At 44.0% G+C, this 21,542-nt stretch overlaps 1 long non-coding RNA gene across 2 annotated transcripts in view; it reads left to right on the forward strand.

Moving 5' to 3' along the window:
* The window catches only part of LOC122464530, a 149,999-nt gene that overhangs the window by 36,881 nt on the left and 91,576 nt on the right, over positions 1–21,542 (forward strand). The window lies entirely within an intron of this gene.

Below are 21,542 nucleotides of genomic sequence, written 5' to 3' on the forward strand. Positions count from 1 at the left end.
TTGTGCCTACTGGTAGTGTAGGTGGGGCTCTTGTTGAGGCTCTTCCTTCTGGATATAGCAGTGAAATAAGGCTAGATTTTGACATCTGTTTACAGCCATAATTAAGACAAGTGAGCTCAATGCTCAACTGCACTGAGCTCACATTCAGTGCATGTGAAAGGGACGGGGAGCAAAACTGGCTACAAACAATCTATACACTTTTCTCAATTCTGAGCCAGCCAGAGAGCCAAACTGGTCCCTGGCATAAGTTAGAGCTGCCATAGGGCTGAGGGTGCAAGTTACAGCAGCCACAGGACTTTTCTAACTTGCACAGGCTAGAATGATTCCCTGTGGTCTATTCTGCTAGCTGGGGATTGATGTAGTGCATCACCATTGGTGACTTCAAGGGTGTAAGATCAGGTCCTGCAACAGGACACCTCGCAAACCTTTTAGCAAATTAGAAGCCAGCCATTTGTATTTGCATTCTGTGAACAATCATGCAGGTGGAAGTGGAACTAGTAGACTTCTTCTTTTTATCTTTGTTCTTCATTGTGCACCACATTTTGGTGCTGGAAGGTTGGGAGATACAGTACAGTGCAGGTGTTCTGCTCTTGCTTGGAAATAAAATGCAGAAGCAAGATCCTTGCCCAGATAGTCCCATTCTCTCTCTCCTGCTCCCAGTCCTAGTCTCCTTGTGCATCTAGTCCCAATCTTCCCCATACCTGATCTCCCAATCTTTTTCCCTCCCATCCCCCCCAACTAGCCTCCAGTCCCAGTCTCCTTCTACCCAGGCTCCTTGTCCCAGTCTAGTTTTCCCCTCCAAGTCTGGCTCTTGTCCTCTCTGCTCAGACCAGGCAACTTCCTCCTCCATACTGCCTGAGGCATGTAGAGGGGGTCACTGAGAGCACAGGAGAGCAAGTCTCCCTGCTCTCAGCTCCTGTGCCCAGCTCCAGTCTGATCAGAATTGCAATCGCTAGGAAAGTCCTACTCAGGACCACGCTGGAGCATGCCCCGTGTGGACAGAATCTTTGGGGAATTTAGCTGTGAAGCTCTGGCAAGGCTTTTCAGCACGTGTGAATTGTGATTTTTTTTCATAGGCTTATAACATGGCCAAATTTGGGGAGACTTTCAATTTTCCCGTGTGGGTGAGGCGTCAAAGCACCCTTGAAAATGTCACTATGCACCTATCCGCATCTTTCAACAGCAGTGTAGAGAGGAAGATTTACTTTTTGTGTCTTGCTTACAACACTCCTGCTAATGCATCCCAGAATGATGTTTGCTTTTTTTGAAACAGTGTTACACTGGTCACTCATATTTAGCTTGTGGTCCACTATGATCCTCAGATCCCTTTCCGCAGTACTCCTTCCTAGGCAGTCATTTCCCATTTTGTATGTGTGTAACTGATTGTTCCTTCTGAGTGGAGTACTTTGCATTTGTCCTTATTGAATTTCATCCTATTTACTTCAGCCCATTTGTCCAGTTTTTCCAGATCATTTTGAATTTTAATTCTATCCTCCAAAGCACTTGCAACTCCTCCCAGCTTAGTATCATCCACAAACGTTATAAGTATACTCTCCATGCCATTATCTTGCAACCCCTCCCAGCCTGGTATCATCAAACTTTATAAGTGTTCTCTCCATGCCATTATCTTAACTTCCCTTTGCAACTGTTCCGAGCATCAGAACTCAGAAAACAAACCACGTGATTTTGGTGTGCCTGTGTGTGTGTGCTGATTTTCTTTATATGTACATGCCAAGTGGGAACTGCAGATAGGTAGAAGACGTTCCTTCTTACTACTCTCTCTTTAATGGACATGATTCATTTGATGATACAACCAGGGGTGCCGGAACAGGGGGCCCCATCACTTTTTACCAGCTGTAAGGGCAAGCAACAAGGGGAGGGGGCAAAGAGGAGCGAGCAGGGAACAGTGTCTTGGGGGGAAGAGGCAGTGCAGGGGTTGGGCCTGTGGGGTGGGGAGGGGCAGTGGCTCCGGCAGAAGGGGTGCAGGGGGGAAGGAAGGATTATCGTTCAGGCACCAGTGGCCTCCTCCCCACTTCTAGGGAATTTCTGTCACTCCCAGAGAGAATGCATGGTGAAGGCTGGCAAAACCTCTATGTAGCCAAGCGAAGATGTTAGGCCTCAACTGGAGTATTGTGTCGAGTTCTGGGTACTACATTTCAGGAAAGATGTGGACAAACTGGAGAAAGTCCAGACAAGAGGAACAAAAATGATTAAAGGTCTAGAAAACTCGACCTTTGAGGAAAGATTGAAAGAATTGGGTTTGTTTAGTCTCGAGAATAGAAGACTGAGAGGAGACATGATAACAGTTTTCAAGTAATAAAAGGTTGTTACAAGCAGGTGGGAGAAAAATTGTTCTCCTTAACCTCTGAGGATGGGACAAGAAGCAATGGGCTTAAATTGCAGCAAGGGCAGTTGAGGTTGGACATTAGGAAAAACTTTCTGTCAGGGTGGTTAAGCACTAGAATAAATTGCCTAGAGAGGTGTGAAATTTCCATCACTGGAGATTTTTAAGAGCAGGTTAGACAAATACCTGTCAGGGATGGTCTAGATAATACTTAAGTCCTGCCATGAGTGCAGGGGACTGGACTAGATGACCTTTCAAGGTCCCTTCCAGTCTTAAAATTCTATAATCTGTGGGCAGGTGTGCACTGTCTCTACCCAGAATGAATGTAGTCACTAGTGCTATGAAATCAGTAAATAAAGACTGGTGTAGTTGTACATTGCAATACACAACTGTGATCTCATGGATATCATTAACTATTGGTTAAGTTATCCATTTACCCCTGTACAACTAAACCTCCTCTCAGGACCACCTCCACCACTCACTGACTTGAGACCACTTCAAAGTGCCTCCAGTACAGTTCACTTCGACCTTTAAAGAAGGAAAATAAAAGGACTTGCTGAAGTCTCTGTTTACTTAAGATGTCCAGCAGCAGAGAGATGGCTGTCCTAAACTCACTTTATTCAGTTTACAGAATGTTGGTGTGATGTATGAAAAGTATGGCTGTCTCCCAAGCGTGGTCATATGCCTGATATCAACAACATCCACTGTGCTATACAATATTTACCCAGACACACTGTTCTGTTTTGACACACAGAATCTACTGAAGCAGCCACAGGGCTGTTCTAATTTATAATGGTTAGAATAGTTCCCAAGGAGCCATTCTTTCAGTGAGGACTGATGGCATGCATCGCCAATGGTGATTTTAGTGATCAGGCCCTAAACTGAAGTGAGTAACCTGCACTCATTCCCTGGGCACTAACATGGATTTATGGTATTTATGGATTCTTATATCTACCAAGGTATGTCAGTATCATTTTCAAATGGGTTGGACCTTTGGGATTCAATAAATGAGCCACTATATATGGGAAGGAAGAGCAGAGGGATAGCATTTGTTTTTAGATAAGCAATACAGTATGGATGAAGTATTTTGTTCCTTACAATGTTGCTGGTTGAGCTCTGCTGTTCTATTCAATAACTAAAGTTAAACAGACAAAATGTCAGTACAGGTTAGGCTAGAAAACACAGAATTTTCTCCACCAAGATTGAAGTGTCATTAAAGGAGAGCAAACATGTAAATTTCAACAGCTCTGCTGAATACTCTCACAGGAGAGGAAATTAAATTGATCATTGCAAGGTTCAATAGAATGTAAATACACTAAAAATTACACAATAACGCATTGTACGTGACTTCTATATTAATGTCACCTGAATTTATCATGAGCCACATTGTGCCAATGAATATTCAGTGTGCGCTATGCAGGATATATCTTTGTGTAAATATTGTATCACACAACTAGGTGTCATTGTTATCAGGCAGGCAGGCTGCTCATACATCACCCCAATCTTTCCATAATCACTATGTAAAGCGAGGGCAGCTAGAACAATCATAACTCCGCTGCTGTCTAAAGTAAGCAAACTTACCCAAGTGCCTTTATTTCCCATTACAATTCTGGGCAATTATATGTCTTGGCCATCAAAATCCAGCTTCCCAGTTTGTTGAAAAAAAGTTGCAGAATAGAATCTTGGGCACTAAGGACCTGATCCAAAATCCACTGACGTTATTGTTACTGTAGAGAAATCTATACAGTGTAAGTTCATAAACTCAATGTGGAGGAAGATATGCACAGCTTCTTGCCCCGCTCCCCCAGTTATAAATTGCACAAACTGGGTTTCATAGTAAACAAAAATGAGTTTATTAACTACAAAAGGCAGATTTTAAGTGATTATAAGGGATAGCAAACAGATTAAAGCAGATTACCAAGCAAATAAAACAAAACATGCATACTAAGCTTAAGATCTCAAAGAAACTGGTTACAAGTAGCCATTTCTCACCCTAAATGTTGTTTTTGGGCAGGTTGCAGAAATTCTTGAAGGTCAGCTACTCTGCTTTCAGCTTAAATCTTCAGGTATCTTATTCACAGACCAGATCCCTTTTCCAGCCTGGGTTCAGTACTCCTCCCCTTTCCGTTTGTCCTTGTTACTTAGGTGTTTCCAGCAGTCATCCTGGGTGAGAAATTCAGTGAAGAGTGAACCAAGATCAACTTACTCCCCAGCCTTAAATAAGATTTACATAAGGTGGGAATCTTTTGTTTCCCAGACCCTTCCAGTGGAAAAATACCAGCTCAAGATGGGAACCTGTACCAGGTGACATGATCACCTGACCTTGTAGTGTAAAAGCAGCAACCCAGGAAGCTTCTCAGGAAGGAGAGAGATTAGTATCTTTCAAGTCTTATTGTTTCTTCCTAATGACTCATCAAGGCTGATGGCCTGCCGTCTGGTGGGTGTTTCCCAAGTACACACACAGTTGTAGTTGTTACATAGTCAATATTCCTAACTCTAGATACAGAAATGATACATGCAGACACATTGGATAATCACATTCAGTGAATCATAACCTTTCCATGATATCTCACATGACCATCTTGCATAAAACATATCTTAGTTATGCCATATCATATCATAACAATATTTCTATGAAGAATATGTAGTGTAACATCACAGTGAGATCATCATGAGGCCTTAAAAATTCTATGCTAGACATTTTGAGTCAATATCCCCGATAGTGCTGTGAATAAACAAACAATTCTTTGTAGAGATACACTTCTGTAAATCCTTAATTTTATATTAATTTCAAAAATAATTGTCTCTAGAAGCATGACCATCTTCTGTATTATGTTGCCGTAATAGATACAGTGTCTGCGGTGCTATATAAAAGCAGTATTGCCACACTATAAGGCTTGGTGGACATAGCTATTCTTATCTTTGAACTTGTTCCCCCAAATTACTCAGTTGCTCCATCATAGGTTGCAATTCTCAGCAGCAAAGTAATTAAAGTTCTTCTCATTGCTCATCACGACCCAGGAACATTAAGGCCTTGTCTACATGGAGAAATTGACAGACACAGTTGTTCTGGAATAATTATTATGCTATAGCCACTCTGGAATAACTCCGTGCATTGGCATTTCTATCCCAGAATAAAAGTGACTTTATTTGGCAACTATTACTCTGTGTTGGAAGTAACCACATCATTTAGTACAAAGATAGCAGAGGAAGCTACAAAAGCAAAATGGCCTAAATCATGTTATTGGTATTCAGATAAAACGCCCATTAACTATAATGGAATTTTGTGTTTATAAATCTGAGAAAGGGCAGCAGGATCCATAGTTCTGGACCCATAGGTTACTGGTGCTTCTAAACTTATGTTAATATAGTGCAATTGAATAGGGTGATGATATATCATCACTCAAGGACTCCTAAAGGCAAAGCATATGATATACAAATGGAAGCTCTAATATGAAATACCACAAATCCTTTAGGAGGATTATCCCTGTTATCTCATATGGTATCAAAGATTTACATGTAATATAGACGCATAAATGGCTTAGCCACAGAAAGAGCCTTTGAACAAAAGTCAGCAAACAGAGTTGTAAGTTTCCATGCTGGGAAAATGCTGTTCAAATTAGAGGTAGACCTTAACCAAAATCCAAATTTGGGGGAAGTTCAGAAGCAGACATCCTTCCTCCCCACCAAACTCCCCTCCCCCAAAAAACTTTCCACCTAGCCTCTGGACCTGATTTTCCACTGCCCTGCCCTGCATATAGTCATTTACACCTGTGCAAAGGGAGTGCAGAACACTACGGTTCCAATTTGGTATCATTTCACCCACTTTGTATGGTTGTAAATGACTACACAAGGTGCAAGATAGTTGAGAATCAGGCTCTAAGTCTGCATAAATGCTGAACCAAACCCTGGATTTGAATACCCCAAACTAAGGGCAAGATCAGATCAAAACAGATGAACTGTGGGGCTCAGCTGCATCTCTACTGTCATTGCACAACGAACTGCAGCAAAGTTGTTAAGAATTTATAAGCCTGATTCCAATGTTGCTTACCCTGGCATAAAACAAGAGTAACTTCACTGAAGTCAATGGAGTTACACCACTGTTAGATCAAAATCAGGCAGAATCAGTTTTTTTATGTAAACTGAACATTGTCACATAAATTTTGCATTAGATCACATGTAGATCCAGTTTCTTTACCATGTTGAATCTGACATTGTAGCAAAAAACAAATGTCAAATGAAACCCTTGCGTAACTCAGTGTGTATATGGTATAGGACAACATCTTGTGGTTGTCCACTAGCTCAAGTAGTAAAGATAAAGAAAACGTGATCCAAAATATGTAGGATCATAGCAAGGTTAGAATCACAGACCCTAGATGTTAGAAATGGAAAATAATGTAACAATCTAAGGTTATTCCTACTGTACAGTATTTACAGGCCTGGTTGGAAAGTTCTAGATGAAACATTTTCCTGGAAAATGGGGTTTTGCCTACGTATAAATTTTCAGTGAGAAAATATTTATGTCGGTGGAATTTTTTTGCCAGGAAAGTCTAAGCAAAATAGGTTTCATTTCAATCCAAAATTTTATGTTCCAGTTTGTCAGCCTGAAACTAAGCATTCAGGTTGATGTGACGCTCCGGGACACAACTGCCCCAGTGCCTCATGCAAGTTCTAGTTCTGGGTCCTACATAGGGCTGCCAATTTTGGTTGGATGTATTCCTGGAAATTTTAACACATGACACAATCTTTAATTCCTGGAGACTCCAGGCCAATCCTGGAGGGTTGACAACCCAAGTCCTGCATGACTCCATTCTCCCATACGGGTCCTACTCCCCAGCTCAACTCCATTTTCCACCATGGGCAGCAGGCTCATTCTGTATCTGAGCTGCTCTGGAGCATCTTGTTTGTTCAATGCTTCCATCCAGTTTGGAATGAAAACAAATGTTTGAATATCACAATTTGTTAAAGGACAGAAACTCCATTTTTCAATCAGCTCTAATTATTTCATATGTCCAGTCTAGTTTTATGAAGGCTAAGCACTTCCCTTGGGAGACTATTCCACAGCCACTTGGATCTCACTTGTCAGGAAAATTTTCCTGATATATAAACCTATTTTTTCTCATAGTTTCATGGAGTTTAAGGCCAGAAGGAACCACCAGTTCATCTAGTTTCACTGCTTGTATATCACAGGCCACCAACACCACCCAGCACCCACAACAATTGAAATTAGACCAAAATGTTGACTAATGTTCTAGTCATGTCAAACCCAGCCACAACCCCTGCCGCTAGTAGTAACCTCCATATTAGAGCGGGTCAGAAAAATTCAGACTCAACATTTTTTCATCAGAATTTGCCAATTCGTTGAAATTGAAACATTCGCAGAGATGGTACCATTATGACAAAGTTCCAATAGAAACGTGTCTGGGTTCCTGCCCTTACTTGCCAGGCTCCTTGGCAGCCAAAGACCAAACTGTGACAATCTGTACCTTGGGGGAACACCCAGCACCCCATGTTCATCCTTATCATATGATTGTGTGGTATCTAATGCAAAGTTTATCATGTCAGGTGTCTTCGGAAGGTTCATGATGCACTGAGCATTGTTGTTATGGTAATGTTATAGTAATCGTTGTTATAGTAATGTTATGTTATAGGTTGTTATTTCATGTATATAGTTATGAGGCTGAAAAGCAATCCCAGCAAAAACTCTCCAGAAGCAGAGGGGCAGTTCACACCTCATCAGGGCATGTATGAGATAAACCCAGCCCAGCCTCACAGAAACAAAGGACACTGGCCTAGGCAACAACAAAGGACCCCCATTCCTTTGGTCAGTTTGGGACTGCAATGAGGTCATGCTCAGTTGACTCTTAAGAGGGGGGCAAAGCCAAGAGGGAAGAAAAAACATGATGAAAGGGAGAGACTTTGCCATGCTCTTCCTCTCTCTTCCACCTCCATCTACAGACATCACCACCAAGCGACTGAAGTGCTGATCAAAGGGGAGAGCCTGGCTGAAGAGCAACCAGCCAGCCTATGGTGAGAAGCATCTAAGTTTGTAAGGGCACTGAAAGTGTTAAGATCAGCTTAGAATGCGTTTTGCTTTCATTCATTTGACCAAATCCGACTTATGCTTTGACTTATAATCACTTAAAATCTATCTTTGTAGTTAATAAGCAGTTTGTTTATTCTACCTGAAGCAGTGTGTTTGGTTTGAAGCGTGTCAGAGACTCCCCATGGGATAACAAGCCTGGTACATATCAATTTCTTTGTTAAATTGACAAACTCATATAAGCTTGCAGTGTCCAGTGGGCATAACTGGACACTGCAAGATGGAGGTCCTAAGGTTGTGTCTGGGACCGGAGATATTGGCTAGTGTCATTCGGTTGCAAGTAACTGGGAGCAGCTTACATGCCAGACGCTGTGCATGAACAGTCCACGAGTGGGGGTTCTCACACCAGAGCAGGGTAAGGCTGGCTCACAGAATCAAAGACTGGAGTGACCTAGCAGATCACCGGTCCAGATAACACCAGAGGGGAACATCACACAAACCTATCATGTATCCTTGTGCTACATGCCAAGCTGACACATTGCAATTTTCCCATTAGTTATGGTTCTTCAGCCACTTTTCTATTCAAATATAGACAGGGTGTCCTGATAAAACAGCTGATTTTTAGTGCTGTTGAGCTACCCAGAAATCTTCAGTATCTGGACGTAATTCATAGAAATAGTCATAGAATGACCAACACACTTTGTAGAGCTGAACAACAAACTAAATAATTTAGATTATTTTGGGGAAGTCAGGGAATCTGGATTTTCTTGTTGGCTGTGCCTCATTTTCCCCATCTAAAAAATGGGCTAATGATACTTCCTTCCGAAATGAGCATCAGGAGATGCTGAGAATGCCAGAGTAAGAGGAAGATCATCCAGTGAAACCAAAGGCCTAGGATATGCTCGCTTTCCAGAGAGTGTTGTGATTAAAAAGGCAATTTTGGTAAGCAGACCCAAGAAATCCTGAAAAGAGCCTTTCACTCTTTTGGGGTGACTCTAGAGGTATATCTTGCAAGTTTTCTACCCCCATTTTGCAGCTAATCCCCTAAGGGTATTGCTACACTGCAATCTGACGTATAATGCAACTAGAGTAGACATACCTATGCTAGTATTGCTAAAAATATCAGCGTAGATGCAGTGACACAGCCTTCGATGCGGGCTGTACAAGCCTTGTGGGGACCCCCTCACGGTGATGAAGCTTGCTGCAGCTACACTTCTATTTTTAGCCATGCTAGTGCTGGTAAAGCTAGTAAGGGGATAACTATCTGTGCTACAATCACACCTCGGCTTGCAGTGTAGCCATACCCTAAGACTCCTACCTAGGATGGCCTGGCAAAGACGGCTGCAGATACCCTAATAGGTCATTTTATTTTACTTAAAGGCTATATGTGTTTATTAGGAATCTTGCCAGGGTGAGCATCTTTTTGGAAGCTGATTTTGGAGTGACAGCAACTTTTGCCTCTGAGCTTGTAGTACACACATTGGAGTATCAGCTATCAAAACATATTGGTGTAGCACATGCAGAGTTGCCATGAAGTAGGGTTGGTTATTAAAGTCTGGAACATAAAGCAAAGTAATAAAATGCAGCTCCCCTCATGTAATGATTTGTATTTGTACATAGAGAAAATAAGGTATGTGAGTCTTTTGCCATGGTAGTGGCATTTCATTCTCCCCTGCAATCTGAACACTTATGTGAAAAATCTGTTCTGCCCTTTGGGTTGTGACGGGGGGACTCAGGTATGGTTATTACTAGAATGTTTAGTTCTAGTCATGCAAGTTGTCCTTTGGAACGCACTACTTTTCTGGCATTCATATGCTTCATGTGAAAAATCAGCGTTTGAAGGGCACAATATAAAAAAATATTTTTACTAATTATGCATGTTCTGAGATTCATTGGGTGAAATCCTGTCCCTATTGAAGGCAAGGGAAAAACTCCTATTGACTTCAATCGGACCAGGATTTCACCCATAGATTTTAAGGCCAGAAGGGAATTGAGGGAGGAGGGGTTGTCATGAACTGCCCTTTCCCCTAGAGCAATTCAATTAAGTTTGAGAGACCAGGTGGATTTTAACCATGTACTGAAAACCACAATAGAAGCCAAATGAATGATCCTAGGCTACAGTACAGCAAGCAGTCTCACTCCCTGCTAGGTTGTCTGGTGAGGCATACTGATTACAGGCAGACGAACCTTCCTCACTGTTCAGTCTGTCACCTTTCTTCACCAAGAAGCTCTTCACCCCAACCTTAAGGTTATGCCTGCACCTTGTAATGGTCCCATACACAGCCTGCCAGACAGACCCATCCACAGCTCCCCCTACTGTGGAAAAAGGGGGAACCCAAACACATATTACACCCATAGGCATGAGCACGGGGTGTGCTGGGTGTGCCCAGGCACACCCTAATGCTCTGAGCTCCAGCTGGGAAGGCTGCTCCTCCCCTCTTCCCCGCTGGAGGCTCGGGGGGGGGGGGGCGGGAGGAGGAGGCCACAAGAGTTGCAGGCAGCGATGGCGGCGGAGCCATGTTTACATCGCTGCTGTGCTGCTGGCCCCAGCGGCGCGGGGTGAGTGGAGTCGGCCCAGGGGCCCAGCTCCACCAATATTTGGGGCTGGGTGTCTCCCCTGGCCCCACCTGCTGCCTCCCCGTGCCTCCCCCAGCCCCCTCTTGCTACCCCCTCACACCTCCCTGGGCCCTGGAGCAGAGCCCTCACCCCCCACTCTCATACTCTCACCCTGAGCCCCTCCCACACCCCAAACCCCTCATTTCCAGCCCCAGACAGAGCCCTCACCCCCTACACTCCTACTCGCACCCTGAGCCTCTCCCAAACCCAAACCCCTCATCTGCAGCCACACCACTCACCTCTGCACCCCAATCCCCTGCCCCAGCCTAGGGCCTGCACTCCAGGCCTCCCCCACCCAAACTCCCTCCCAGAGGGTGCTTGGGCAGGTGGGGGGCAGAGTTTAGGCGGGGGTGGGTTCAGGGCACCACCAAAATTTCTTCAAACCTGCCACCCCTGGTGACAGGGTCCCACCCGCACATGGTGTATTTGTTGCCTGTACAAACTTCCCCAGCAGCTGCACAAAGCTGTTGTAATTGCGTCACACAGCGAACCCCATGCTGCTACTGTGACCCTCCTTGGCCCCCACGCCCGCCCAGCCAATCGCCACCTCCCCAGCACTACACATGACCTTTGTTGACTTACATCAGTCATAGCACTTTTCCTCCGCTGTGTTCCAGCTTGGTTGGCGCTCTTTGCACCCGCCCCGTAAGTGCCATCATGTCATTGGTCAAGGAGATGTCCAGGGGGTGTCTAGGCTACCCTTACCATACAGCTAAAGGTAGCCTAGAATTCCTCCTTACCTGTAAGGGGTTAAGAAGCTCAAATAACCTGATTGGCACCTGACCAAAGGGACCAATGGGGAAAGAAGATACTTTCAGATCTTGGGTGGGCGGAGGCTTTGTGGTGTGTTCTCTGGGGAAAGCAGAGAAGCATCAGGTCAAAAAAACTTCTCCTATAAACCATCCTGTACAAGTCTCTGATATTACAAAAAGAGTAAGTAAATAAGGCAAGGCGCGTTAGATTACCTTTTGTTTTCAACTTGTGAATTTTTCCTTTGCTAGAGGGAGGTTTATCCCGTTTTTTTGTAACTTTAAAGTTTTGCCTAGAGGGGAATCCTCTGTGTTTTGAATCTGATTACCCTGTAAAGTATTTACCATCCTGATTTTACAGAGGTGATTCTTTTACCTTTTCTTTAAATAAAATCCTTCTTTTAAGAACCTGACTGATTTTTCCATTGTTCCAAGACCCAGGGGTTTGGATCTTTGATCATTTTGTAACCAATTGGTTAGGATATTATTCTCAAGCCTCCCTAGGAAAGGGAGGTGAAAGGGTTTGGGGAGATTGCTGGGAGAAGAGGAACTCCAAGTGGTCCTTTCCCCTGGTTCTTTATTAAAATCACTTGGTGGTGGCAGCATTACTTAAACCCAAGGTACAAGGGAGAATTTGTGCCTGGGGAGTTTTTAACCTAAGCTGGTAGAATAATTTTAGGGGGTCTTTCGTGCGGGTCCCCACGTCTGTACCCTAGAGTTCAGAGTGGGGAGGGAACCCTGACAGGGTGGGATTTGGTGGGGACTCTGTTCTCAGCGGCGGTGTGGTAAGGGGGCTGGGCCGGGACGGGGGGGTTGGATATGGGCCAGAGGGTCTTGGGGACAGTCAGGGGATGGGGAACAGGGGCGTTGGATAGGGCGTGAGAGTCCCAGGGGGCCTGTCAGGGGTGGGGTGTGGCTAGGGGTTGGGGCAGTCGGGACAGGGGGGGTTGGATAGTTGGTGGAGTCCTGGGGGGGGGTGATTAGGGGTGGGGGGTCTCTGGAGGGGGTGATCAGGGGACAAGGAGCAGGGGGGGTTGGATGGGTCGGGGGTTCTGGGGGTCCTGTCAGGGGGCGGGGAGCGGTTGGATAGGTGCGGGAGTCCCGGGGGTCTGTCTGGGGATAGGGGTGTGGATAAGGGTCGGGGCAGTCAGGGGACAGGTGGGGGTAGGGTCCTAGGGAGGAGTTACAGTGGGAGGGGTCTCAGGAGGGGGCAGTCAGGGGGCAAGGAGCAGGGGGGGTTGGGGGTTCTGAGGGGGTGAGTCAGGGGGTGGGAAGTGGGAGGGAGTGGGTGGGGGCAGGGCTAGGGCAGGGTGGGGGTGGGGCTAGGGCGGGGCTCCCTGGGTGCACACCCTAATGAAATGTGCTGCGCACGCCTATGAGTACAACATTAAACAAAACATATGCTAAGATGGCAATGAAATAAACATTAAAAAAACATTAAAACAAGGGCAAAGGTGCCTCCCCCTCCCCCCTGCCTAGATACAGGAGTGTTTAAAGGTGTAGGCTGCATGGGGTCTTTCCAGTCCCCTAACACAGTGTATGTTTACTTATTCCCAGCAGAACTCCCTATTTTCAGTTGTTTATGAATTTCTGAAACTTTCATCCACCAGCCTGGGTTTTCTAGCTTTGGCCTCTGTGTGAGGGTGAATTGGGCTGGGAATTTTGAACCAAATGGTTCAGCCCATTTGTGAGTGAGAAAAGAGTGCGACAAAAATACTCTTTAATCCATACTCTCTTGCTCTATATATGTATATAGACACCTTCTTTGAACAATGCTTAGTGCTGGGATGGATGAAAGTTTTCAGAGAAATTGCCCTCATCGGACAGAAGTGCCTCTGAATGTTACAGTGAAAATTTGTTTTGCTTGGAGCCTTTGAAAAATCGCATTGTGCATGCGTTGTAGTTTTTCACAAACTACCTCGTTCAGGACCTGGTCAAAAGCCCATTGACGTCAATTCAATCTTGCCATTGACTTCGGTCATCTCTGGAGCAATACCTCATTGCACAGTAAATTGCACGTGCATTGGGGCAGCATTCAAGAAGGAATTCCAATTTTTGTTTGTAGATGGCATTTTTTCTGAAGCTCTAGCCCTGTCTTATCAATATTATATTGTTCATAGATATATGTCTGCTGGTATAGAGGCCAGGGTATAGTCATTGTTATTGCATAAGCTGCAAGAAGGGCATAGACTAATGTTCCATACACTGAAAGAATTCCCTGGATTCCCCACAGCAATGAGTACAGAATTTAAATTAGGAGCAGTGGCAGAGTTCCCAAATGCTGGTATACTAGGTTTTGGTTTTCATTTTCATCAGTCAGTTCAGTTTTATATTTAGTGTGTTGAATTGCAACGGAAATCCACACGTGATGACCTTAAATAATACGTGAATCTGGTTTTTGGCTTTTGTTCCTTACATTGTTATGGTTGAGTCATTTACAGTAGCTAAGGCAAATGTCATTTCTTACCAAAGGCTGAGTAGGTTGCACAATATTCTAAGGCCATTAGCCTAAATGATGTCAGAATGGTAAGTGACCAGTAAAGTTTCCATTAAAAATCTGGAACACATACAGGATGTGAATGTCTTTAACTGAGTTCCAAGAACCCACAATGCTGTGGGAACCTGGCATTAAAATACACAAGCTGAACTTTGTATGCAACTTCCCCCTTTTGGGGAATTTATTAAGGAGCTGAAAAGCACACTGTGATTTCAGGATCCAATGAGAGAATAGCTAATTGCTGGCTTGGTCCCCTCTCTACACAATATAGCACATTAAAGGACCATGATCAAAGAATTGCAGGTGTTACTGTGGACAATGAGAATGCAAGTATAGTGGTTGCTTTCAGGATATACTACATAGTGTTTCATTTAGCTGTATGTTATTTTGGTCCATGATTGGATTTTGTTGGTGTTGCTCAGTGTGTTTGAATGATGTGGTAATACATGCATTGCTGAAGTAGAAACAAAATAGCTTTTGGTTTCTCTGTCTCATCTTTATCAAGTATTATTTATTATTAATTTATATTTTGATAATTCAGAAGTGTGCTAGGAACCTCATAACACAAATAAAGTCATGGTCTGTGTACTGACACGCATACAAGCTAAAAGTTGCCTGTATTTGTAGCTACATACCCTTGTGAGACCCTTTTTGGGGATGAAATCTGTGCTCATGGGGTGTGCTGAGATCCCACACTGTGAAATGTATGTAATGAGATCTTTTATGAAAAGACCTGGCTGATGAAATGGCCTCAATGACACAACATGGAACCCTCCTGGCAAGACTAGAGAGAGAGCTTAATTAAGCTCAGTCGTGAATTTTAATGTGTGTATCTATGTGTGTGTGTGTAGAATTAAGGCAGGTACAAAAAATATTTTTAATGATACTCTGACATTCCTGACACTCCTCAAGCAAACCCTCTCTCAAGTGGCATGTACAACTGATAGCTCATAACAGACACACAAACAGCTGACCAGATGTGTGGGTTTGGCAGTTGAGCAAATATGGGCTGGGGGGGAGGGGGGTGTCTGCTTGTTAGCTGTAGAAACTTGATTATTATTTTAGCAGGGTTGAAGCCACAGTTATTGTGGGGATTTGTAACCAAATTGTTTGGGTTGCATTTTGGATGACTGATATGATAACACCTAGCACAAATTCTTGGTAATCTTATTAGCACAGCAACCAGAGACGGTCAAAAACTGGGACAAGACTCAGACAAAAGTGAGGGAAGAACCAGTTAAAATGGGGCAAAAAGACTGATAATAACATAAATGAAAAATGACACTTTGCACCTTGGGATGGTGCTTGTCAACCAAGAATCTTAAGGTGCTTTCTAAAATTGAACAAAATAAGCTGAGAACCCTTGCAAGGTTGGGAATGTATTACTATAGCCTTTGGATAGCTGAGATTTAAAGGTTAAGTGACTTGCCCAAAGCATCACAGTGTGTCAACGGTGCAGCCAGTAGGAAACTCCAAAAGGCCTGAAAACTGCTACTCTAACTACAAGTTGACACTGTAGTATCAAGACACAAACCCCCAGCTTCCTTCTTCTTGAAGAACATGTGGCAAAAGAGCCTATCCTGGAAATACAACCATTGATGAAGTAATGAATGAACATAATGTAGTTCACAAATTCTTTGACACATCTGCTTTTACAGATGTCATAATGTGTTTGTTGTTAGTACTGTTATATAGTATTTCTAGCATAAGCCAAATATGTACTAGGTGCTTCCCAAAACAGAAAGACGACATAATGCCAGCTTTGAGGAACTTACTAGCTAAATTAGACATGACATAATGAGGGGGTGAGAAAAACAGGGGGACCAGGCTAGGTACAGACAGTTTTCTGCGCGGTTAGCTTATTGAAACAACCCTATGGTTCCTTGACTAATGGAGAGATAATTAAAACTGGATAGGACAAAACACTACAAAATATACTATTGGGAACAATCGTTTTTAACCAAATTCTTCCTTGATGAAACGCCATTGACTTCAATGGAATTACTCCAGGGATGCGTTTGGACTGATAACATAATAAGTCTTTTCTGTCTTTCATTTCTATGGTCTTATTGTAAGACGCAGAGCAAGAAACTTCACACCTGATTTTTAGAAATTCTGAGCAATCAAAACTCCTATTGAGATCAATGAGAACTGCATGTACTCAGTACCTCTGAAAATCAAGCCAAGATTAATTTGTAAATGTTTTATTGTGAGGTTGGCTTCTGTAGAAGACAACCACATGTGTAGAGAGACTCTATATTCAGATCCTAAGCTTTTTTGGGGGGGCAGGGACTTTCTCTTACTATGAGTGTTTACAGTGCCCAGCCCAGATCTCTGCAGGGGCAGCTAGATGCTAATGTAACCAAATTATTTGACAACAGTAATAAATTCATAGAATCTGCATTCGTGGGGTCATGGAGAATGTTTATTTACCCAGGACAGTTGCATTCACAGGCAGCATGTAGGGGACCTGCGGGGGGTTTAATCCAATGTCCAGCTGATTTTTCATGTCCATAGTTTCCTCCTGATCTGGACTGTAAGATATTTCAAGTTGTCAAGGTTCCTTCCCCACTCTGAACTCTAGGATACAGATGTGGGGACCTGCATGAAAGACCCCCTAAGCTTATTCTTACCAGCTTAGGTTAAAAACTTCCTCAAGGTACAGACTTTGCCTTGTCCTTGAACCCTGTGCCACCACCACCAAGCGTGTTAAACAAAGAACAGGGAAAGAGCCCACTTGGAGATGTCTTTCCCCCAAAATATCTCCCCAAGCCCTACACCCCCTTTCCTGGGGAAGGCTTGATAAAAATCCTCACCAATTTGCATAGGTGAACACAGACCCAAACCCTTGGATCTTAAGAATAATGAAAAAGCAATCAGGATCTTAAAAGAAGAATTTTAATTGAAGAAAAAGTAAAAGAATCACCTCTGTAAAATCAGGATGGTAAATACCTTACAGGGTAATCAGATTCAAAACATAGAGAATCCCTCTAGGCAAAACCTTAAGTTACAAAAAGACACAAAAACAGGAATATACATTCCATTCAGCACCACTTATTTTATCAGCCATTTAAACAAAAGGAAATCTAATGCATTTCTATCTAGATTACTTACTAACAAGTTCTAATACTCCATTCCTGTTCTGTTCCCGGCAAAAGCATCACACAGACAGACAGACCCTTTGTTCCCGTCCCCCCACCTCCAGCTTTGAAAGGAACTTATCTCCTCATTGGTCATTTTGGTCAGGTGCCAGCAAGGTTATCCTAGCTTCTTAACCCTTTACAGGTGAAAGGGTTTTGCCTCTGGCCAGGCGGGATTTTATAGTTCTGTATACAGAAAGGTGGTTACCCTTCCCTTTATATTTATGACACAAGTCCACCATGTTCATTGTGTTTGTGAACTTATCAAATTTGCTTTTTTATTAGGCCATAAAAGCCATGTCTGGAGACAGTCTAATATAAAAAAATTAATGCATCTTAGTCATACACCCAGAAGCAGATTAAGATTTATTGGGGCCCTGGGCATAAAGAACATTTGGGCCCACTACCCAACCCCTTCCCCCCACAACAGGGCCTCACACCCTGTTCCTCTCCTTCTCCCAGGCCCTGCCCCCTGACCTGGCCAGAAGTCAGGCTGTGGTAAGAGTTGCACAGGGATGGGTGGAGGGGTTGGGGGCAGGTGGCAGGGTTTGGGCCAACCCTGTTCTGGGGAGGAGTGGGACTTGGGCCAACTCCACACCAGGGGAGGAGGGAGAGAGGATCTTGGGCTGGCTCCATGCAGGGGGCAGGTGCGGAGAGTGGGGCGGAGAGCTGGGCTCTGGCCAGCAGCTCCATGCATGGGGGAGGGGAGAAGGAGAGAGAGGGGCTCTGGCAAGTGGCTGTGCCAGCTCTGTGTGTGGGAGGGTGGGCTGGACTTGGGCTTGGACTTGGGCTTCCTTCTGGCCTGGCCAGGGGGCAGGGCCTCGGGGGAAGAGGAGGAGTAGGATAGAGGGGCTCCGAGTCGGGGGAGAGGAGGAGCAGGAGGCAGGGCCAGAGTTCCGGCGATCCTGCTAGGGGCCCCCAAATTGGCCAGGGCCCCATCGGCCCATGCGGTAATCCGCCACTGCACACACCATAGCATGGAACAAGCAACTCTTCCATTAACTTACTGAACCATTACCAGATGCATGTGTTTCTAATAACATCCTTCCCTGCCCTATAGACTTTACACTGTGAGCTGTAAGGTGACATCCTGTAAGGTGAACAGGACCAAAGTTTAAAACCACGTAGAAGGTTGTTTCTAAAGCCACATAGTAAATATAGAACAAGCTCATTGAATGTTTTTCCCTCTTTACTTCTCTGGTGTCGTAAAGTCTGCTGTCCTTTGGCTCCCCGTTCCATTGAAGATGTGCATCATATAGATAATGATATCATATTTCTTGGCTTTTTATAAAAACCAGCTGTTTAACAAGTTGTGCTCTGGTTTTACTTTGAGGGGAAAGATTACCACTTTATCTCTGGTGCTTTAAAAAAAGAGCTGTTTGATTAATCAAGCATCAGTTTTCAAAAGGGCAGTTCATTGAGTCCCTAAAGAATCTATAATGCAATGGGGAAGAAATAAAAGAAACTGGTTAGATTTAAAAAGAAATATAGCCAGGGAAAACACAATATACAGTATTTTGGGTGTGAATTTTTCCCAAAAGATTGCTTGAGCCTTACAGTTCGCGTTTGATAGTAAGTACAGTGGTGCTGGGCAATCTGCCAGCGTCTGTTATTGTAGCAGTGTGTGAACCAGTTCCCCAACAGAGAAGGAGAGAGACTTCCCTTTTCCCTTCATAGGTATCCCACACTCCCCTCCCTCCGGTCCTTTAAGACCCTCTTCGATTCTTCCTCACCTCCAGGAAGTGTGCTGGGTGCTGGACTCTGGAAGCATGGTGCTTTGGTGTCATGTTTTGCATTAGGACTGACACAGGACTACATCATCTACCTATTCCAGACACCTCTTGCCATGTACCTCTTAATTTTAAGAGATGAAATTGTGATACATTTGTTCAAGTTGAGTAGTACCTTATGCCTCAAATAATCCTGCTTGTGGAATCAGGTGCTATTCTATATGAGTGCAGGGATCACAATTGGGCCCTGATTGTATATCAAAATAGAGTAATAAGGAGGGACTGAAACGTCTTCCGTTAATTTCTCCCTATTCTACTGGGACATTCTTCTGAGAACATTTTAAAATGCAAATCAGTGAATGTGACACTAAATTGCTTTTATTCCCCCTTCACTTTGATACATTGCCTTGAACCCTGAAACTACAGGAATCCCTGACACAGAGTTTTTAGAAGAAGTATGCTGGCTCCCAAATGTGATAAGAAGCCAATAAAAATGAGCTGGGTGATATAACAGCCAGAGTGGAAGAATTTTTAGCTAAATAGATACCATCTGTCCCTCAATGTGACCATGTTCCCATTGTGCCCCGGACTGACCGCTATGAGCTGATGCTATTGTGGTTCAGTCCATGTGTGTCCTGGCTGGAGTTCCCAGGACCTGGAGTGATCATTTATGTTGCACGGACTTTATGAGAAAAAAATTTTAGTGGTTGGGATTTTGTTTTGGTGGACTAAGATCTGTAATCAAAACAACATTTTATCCCAATAAAGAAAAATGCCGGGCTTCAGCTCAGAGTTTAACATTCACACTAGACTGCATTAAACATTTCATCACAGCTGTAGGAGAAAAGAAGAATTCTGGAGTGCTAAAAGTTGGTATATGAATCATGAAGAGCACTTTTATGTTAATAATTAATAGGGAAAATATTCATCCAGGGCCATGGTCAGTTTGCACAGATCACGGTTTTTGTTTTTTAACCACCTTGCATTTACTTTGTTCAAGAAATAACAGAACTAAACACTGGGACAGGGCAGACATTGCAGGAGAAATACAGGAGTACTACCAATGTACATAGTGATATGGCAAAGTAAATAAATAAAGGAGAGCAGAAATCAAAGGAGGCTGGTTGGTCTGAGAATGACTGAGCAAACTTTGGATGATGTCGAGAAGGGAGCATGTAGCATTGGAAGACAATGCACAGTTTAGGGCCAAGTCCTGTGCAGTTATCCAGTAGGGCCAAATCACAGTAGAAATACCATGATTCTTCTACACAGAGTTGAACCAGCTCTCAGTGGAGATTCTTTGAAGGAGCCTGTAAAATATAAGGCTAGTTTAGTGTCGCTTTAAATAGCAAGTGAGTGCAGCCAGCAGGCTCGCGAACTATGTAAAGGGATACTACTCTATTTGTTTACACTATAGGGCTCTCTAGCAACTAGCCTGAGCAGAATAGAAGAGAGCTCAGTGGTGACAAAAATGGGGGTGAGTGGGTGTGTTGAGTCCACAATCAGTCCAACAGAGTTAAAAACCCTTGTAGAGGATGAACAGCATGTCCTTCTCCCTGCTTCTTTCTGGTAGAAGCCCTGTTGCACAACAGCGGCTTCATGCTGGGGCTGTGATTTCTGTCCATGTGCTCATGCAGTGCTCTGAGTTTCAGGGAAGCAACTTAGGTCTAGATTGGGAATTGGACTACATGGCTGTGGAAAGGTATCAGAGCCCCTGTTGCACCCATACCTGGAATACCTCTACCTTTGGTCCAGGCATGCAAGACTAAAGGGCCTATGTGCTTGGCAGGGCAGCTAAACCAGTGAAAGGCATGTTGTAATACACAGCTGATATGGGTCAGCAGCAAATTACTAACCCCCGCTCTTCCATTTCCCCCAGAGGAAGGAAAAGAAATGGGACTCTTGAGTAACCATGTCTCCCAAAGCTACTCCTAAGCAGCACCACTTGCTGCGGCCTGTACCTAAAGTCAAAATCTAGCTCTTACAGAAGAGGAAATAACACCACATACATCTTGTGACTGAGCTGTATCAGGCTGTACAAGTCTGTCTCAACTGGTGACCTTCACGTGACATTGTACACATTTTGAAGAATGGGACTTGCATTCTGCATATGTAGCTGTCACTGCCTATAGATGGCAAAGAGACCACGGCAGCTTATTGTAATACTGGACACCTCCCACAAGTGACTAACAACACTGCAGTAGTGTAATACTGACAGACCCAAGTCATTGGTGGCCAGGATCAAACCTGGGACCTCTGGAGCTTAATGTGTGAGCCTCTACTGCATGAGCTAAAAGCCAACTGCCTGGTAGTTAAGGCTGTAGCGCAGACTCAATCTCTCTCTCTTTAAGTGGTCTTGGTGCCACTAGGTGGGGCAGCACACCACACCCAGAAAGTGTGGGGGTTACAGTAGCACTTGTCAG

This window comes from Chelonia mydas, chromosome 2 (assembly GCF_015237465.2).
Source record: "Chelonia mydas isolate rCheMyd1 chromosome 2, rCheMyd1.pri.v2, whole genome shotgun sequence".
NCBI lineage: Eukaryota > Metazoa > Chordata > Testudines > Cheloniidae > Chelonia > Chelonia mydas.